Genomic DNA, 6,103 nt, shown 5'->3' on the forward strand with positions numbered 1-6,103 from the left:
CCAAGCGTCTCAACTCCAGGAAAGCTCCATGGGCCCTGTCGTTCATCATCTCCTACCGCCGGGGTCTATGAATGGTAAGCCAGCCCCGCTTTCACACTGCTATTGCCCTGCTTCTACACCCTTGGACCCTGAGACAATCTGGGGAATGGAGAACCAGGGCCAGGCAAACCTGATGTTTGTCGCAGACGCTGTCTGCTCCCAGTCCTGGAAAATGATAATTTCTCCAGGCTTGCCTGGCTCCCGTCAGACCCTGGCCTTTGTGCAACATCACTTTTGGTGGCCCACCATGGTTCCGGACGTCTCCGCGTTCATCGCCGGCTGCACTGTCTGTGCTCAGAATAAGACTCCTCGGCAAGCTCCGACTGGCCTCCTTCAACCTCTTCCTGTCCCTCACCATTCCTGGTCACATATATCCCTGGACTTCATTACTGGTCTCCCTCCATCTGATGGCAACACCACTATCCTCACGGTGGTAGACAGGTTTTCCAAAACCATCCATTTCATTGCCTTCCCCAAGCTACCTTCAGCCAAGGAGAAGGCCCGACTCATGGTGCAGCACATCTTCCGGATCCATGGACTTCCGGGTGGACATGGTTTCTGACCGTGGTCCTTAGTTCTTATCCCGATTCTGGAAGGTGTTCTGCACACTCATTGGGTCGTCGGGCAGCCTGTCCACCGGGTTCCATCCCCAATCCAACGGCCAGTAGGAGCATGCCAATTAGGACCTGGTGACAACTCTTCATGGCCTCGTCTCAGCCAACCCCACCACCAGGAACCAGCTACTCATGAGTGTGGAGTACGCCCAGAACACCCTTCCCTGCTTGGCCACTGGCCACTCGGTCTGCTCTTCTCAAGAGCACCTCCAGGTATCATCAACAGGCGGACCGCAACCGGACCCCAGCTCCCCACTATCGTCTTGGGCAGAGGGTATGTCTGTCTATCCGGGATCTGCCCCTCCGGGTAGAGTCCCGCAAACTTTTCCCCTGATTTATTGTCCCTATCCCCATTTCCAAGATCCTTAGACCCTCTGCTGTTCGTCTTCTGTTGCCCCGCACCCTCCGTACACATCCCATGTTTCAGGTATCAAGGATTAAACCTCTGTCTCAGCCCTCTGTCTCCTCTTTTTGATTCCAACGTGGTGTGGTATGGGGACATGGTGTGGGTGAACAGATGATCTCTGCATGTGTATTTCCCACCTTAAAGCATGGAGGAAGAGGTGTTATGGTGTGGGGTGCTTCGCTGTTGTCACGGTCTGTGATTTATTTAGAATTCAAAGCACACTTAACGAGCATGGCTACCACAGCATTCTGCAGCGATACGCCATCCCATGTGGCTTGCCCTTAGTGGGACTATCAATTGTTTTTCCAACAGGACAATGACCCAACACACCTCCAGGCTGTGAAAGAGCTATTTTACCAAGAAGGAGAGTGATGGCATGCTGCATCAGATGACCTGGCCTCCACAATCACCTGCCCTCAACCCAATTGAAATGGTTTGGGATGAGTTAGACCACAGAGTGAAGGAAAAGCAGCCAACAAATTCTCAGCATCTGTGGAAACTCCTTCAATACAGCCGGAAAAGCATTCCAGATTAAGCTGGTTGAGAAGAATGTGCAAATATTTTTTATTTGTTTAACACTTTTTTGGTTGCTACATGATTCCATATGTGTTATTTCGTTGTTGATGTCTTCACTATTATTCTTTAATGTAGAAAATAGTGCAAATAAAGAATAACCCTTGAATGAGTTGGTGTTCTAACACTTTTGACCGGTTGTGTACCTGCAGTAGATCCAATGAATTCCATTGACCATCTATTATGATAGCGTGATTATATCTACCTCCCTCATCCCATTACCTTTCACAACACATCCCTCTCTTTGTCTGTCTGATTAAAGTTCACTGCTCTCTCTCCATTTCTCTCAACCTCCTTTCTTTCGGCAGATCCAATGACAATGCACCTCAGAAAATAACTCAAAAAGACTAGGCACCACGCGGTTAAAGATGAACCACTCATTTGCTAATTAGGCTCTATATTGTGGTTCAGTAGGCTGGACTCATTTGGTTGCAGGTGGATAGTCTGAAACGTTGAGGGTCTGACGGGTCCTGTCAAGATTGCCAGAGGAGGTATGTCACAAAACAAATGAGACTTTGTTTTCAGAGTGTAATGAGGCTGGGCCGGCTTGTTTATGATGCTAATGGCTCCAATCCAATGTTCCATTGGGACCCACCTGGGACGCTATCTTAGCCTGGGTAAACCAGACTGAACACTTAATGAACTATTGTTTCACAGCATTCAGTCTGGTTCAACCAGGATAAATGTTTCTGGCCAGTTGGAGGAAGAAGCTTCAACATACAACAACATCAAAGATTTTCTAAGATCAGATTTCAGTTTATGTTCTATTTTCTTTCAGAGGCCAAGTGAACAGCAATGGGCTTCATCAAACAACAACTCCTGTTGTTGATTCAAACTGGCAGATCTAAAGATTATGAGCTATAGATTTATTTTCAGAGAGCATATGTGGATATTTCTAAGATGGACAGACATAGAAGAAGTCTGGGAGGAAGAAGTGCATCATTCCAGACACTGCCATGGCAAACACATACATGTTTGCTTAAAGGCCCAATACAGTCAAAAAACATGATTTCCTGTGTTTTATATCAACAGCTTACGAAATTACGATTGTAAAAGTGTGTAAAAATTTGACCAGTGTCATTTCCTGATCTTTTCTGGTTGAAAATACAATCTGTACAGGGCCTTCTAATCAACAGGTTTGCATGGGCAGGAGCTTCGGCTTTCAATGGTGATATCACCATGCGGTAAGTTGGTTAATAGACCAATGACAAAGCGAGTTCCAAACCTCTCTGACAATAACAGCTAGTTTTCCCCTTCCCACTCAAAAGACTCCCAGACAGTCTTAGCAAAATGTTTGCTTGAGAAATATTTTTTTAAGCTAAAAAGCCATTTTTACCCATTTTAATGGAAATGTGTAACAGAAGGCTACTTAATTGTTACCCAGAAAGGTTTTGATATTAAATATAAAAATGTCTGTATTGGGCCTTTAAAGCAAGAAAGCTGCGATACCCATACAAAATGACCCTGTGGACAGTGTTGTGTCTGACACAGATATAAATTAATGCATAATGTATAACCTAACTCTCATAGCAGTTTGTTTAGAATTTTGAGAGAGCGTTTCCATGCTATCATTTTTGGTGGGTAATTACAAGTAGAGCTCCAACCATGAGGATTTGTTAAGATAATCTTCTTGCCTCGCTCGAGGGAGAAGAGGGAATTTGTATTCAGCGCACAGCAGTTGTTCACACTAGCTGCAGGAGGAAAAATGTTGCACTTTTATTATTCCCAATAAACGCTTATGCCATTGTCTGAAAACCCCACCAAGTACAACTAGTTAAACACTAACACGTTTGCAATGTGACGGGGGTGCAAAATGCACTGTGTGACATTGTGAGAACGTTTGGAATGGTTTGTGATTTAAAAGACAAGAAATCAGCCTTGGGGTAATTGCTGGGACAATGGGTGCAATTTGTTTTACTTTTAGTGAATATAACTCCATCTCAATCACCCCTCTTATTGGTATTAAGCATATGGTCTTAGATTCCAACCGGATTGTGTTATGGGAGTCTAGGGCTATGTCCCAAATGATACCCTTTCCCCCCTACTGTTTCCTTAGTTTGTAACTTATTATGTACATAACGTTGATGCTACCGTCTCATATGACCAAAATAAATATCAGAACAGCGATTACTCACCTCGAACTGGAAGAAGATTTGTTCTTTATTGAGTCTGAAGCGAAGGATACAATGTTGCTCCCAGACAAGGCCCAAATCCCAGGCTTTCACATGAAGAAAATATGGAAATACAGGGGGCAGAGATCATGGTGCCCTATGAGAATTTGTTGGCGAGTGGGTAACCTGCCTCTCCCATCCATTCTATTATCCTACCAACAAGACATTTAAAAACTGTAATATCTTATGTTTCACAGAGTCGTGGCTGAACGACGACACAGATCATATACAGTTGTCTTGGTTTTCCGTGCGTCGGCAGGACAGAGCAGCTACGTCCGGTTAGACGAGGGGTGGGGTTTTGTGTCTACTTGTCAATAACAGCTGATGTGCGATGTCTAATATTAAGGTAGTCTCGAGGTATTGCTCGCCTGAGGTAGAGTACCTCATGATAAGCTGTAGACCGCACAATCTACCAAGAGAGTTTTCTTCTATATTTATCGTAACCGTCTATTTAACACCACAAACTGATGACTGGCACTAAGACCGCACTCAACAAGCTGTATAAGGCCATAAGCAAACAAGAAAATGCTCATCCAGACGTGACGCTCCTAGTGGCCAGGGACTTTAATGCAGGCAAACTTAACGAACAGACAAACAGACGGATTACCAGAATCTGTACTGAGAGCATATGCCGACCAACTGACAAGACAGTATCATGGTCCAAACACACCAAGACAGTCATAAAGAGGGCACAACAATAACCTCTGTAGCACCTTACGGTCTGATGCCGAACAGTTGCCATACCAGGCGGTGATGCAATTGGTCAGGATGCTCTTGATGGTACAGTAGTATAACTTTTTGAGGATATTGTGACTGAAAAGATTTGGCAAGGGTCCCTAGATCCTCAAAAAGGTCTACAGCTGTACCATCGAGAGCATCCAGGCACTACAGAGGTTAGTGCAAACTGCCCAGTACATCACTGGGGCCAAGCTTCCTGCCATCCAGGACCTATATATTAGGCGGTGTCAAAGGAAGGCCCAAAAAATTGTCAAAGACTCCAGTCACCCAAGTTCTCTCTGCAAGCGGTACCAGAGTGCCAAGTCGAGGTCGAAAAGGCTCCTTAAAAGCTTCAACCCCCAAGACTGCTGAACAATTAATCAAATGGTCACCCAGACTGCTGCTGCTACTCGCTGTTTATTATCTATGCATAGTCACTTCACCCCTTCCTACATGTACATATTACCTCGGGCTAACCTGTACCCCCGCACATTAACTCGGTACCCCTTGTGTATGACTTCATTATTGTTATTTTATTGAGTTATTTTACATATTTTTTTTTATTTTACTTAGTTTATTTAGTAAATATTTTTGTCACTCTATTTTCCTGAGAAAAAAAAGAAAACCGCTCCTTTTAATAAACTGTTACCATTCACCTGCAAAAAAAGATAGTTCAGATGAGCGAGTGACTTTAGGATTTGTTTTATCTTCTTCCCTCACAAATCACAGGTTAGAAGTACATTGCGTAAGGCATGGTAAGAGCTATCTTGTCATGGTCCGTATCGAGTGACAAGTGTACTACAATTCAAGGCACAAGTTAAAGTGGAGTTTGAGCACCCTAATCACAACTCTTCTTGAGTCCTTGATTTAATCCCGATGATTTCTTTCAATAGCCATCTGTCAGTCCTCCATTTCACAACACTACATAGTCATTTTGGCTATTGTAAATACCCTAACAACAATATGGGGTGCAGGTTTAGGGATTTGGGGTAGAGAATTAGAAATTGTCTATGTAACAGTATAGCTTCCGTCCCTTTCCTCGCCCCTACCTGGACTCGAACTAGGGACCCTCTGCACACATCAACAGCAGCCACCCTCGAAGCATCGTTAGCATCATGCACAAAAGCCACGGCCCTTGCAGAGCAAGGGGAACAACTACTTCAAGGTCTCAGAGCGAGTGACATCACCAAATGAAACGCTATTAGCGCGCACCACCGCTAACTAGCTAGCCATTTCACATCGGCTACATCTACACAGAAAGATTTAAGACTGATGACAGAGAGAGACTGTAGTTCTGTCACCAATAGTTTGATTACTCTATAAACCAAAGTCAAATATACTGCATAAAGACTTTGACAAACGATCCCCCATGATAGCTTCAAATGTCCCATAACAAAAATAACATTTTAACAGTCATTCTGTTTTGAATTAATGAAACCTTTGGCGCCAACATGGTGCACATTCAAATTCAACATCTCAAACTGAGTTTGATCAACCCTGTATATCTACAGCTCCAGCCAGTCTCAACCACTGCTACTCCATCTTCCCCATAACACCTCATACTGTGGCCTGACGAAGAATGA

This window comes from Oncorhynchus keta, chromosome 16, assembly GCF_023373465.1.
Source record: "Oncorhynchus keta strain PuntledgeMale-10-30-2019 chromosome 16, Oket_V2, whole genome shotgun sequence".
Classification (NCBI taxonomy): Eukaryota; Metazoa; Chordata; class Actinopteri; order Salmoniformes; family Salmonidae; genus Oncorhynchus; species Oncorhynchus keta.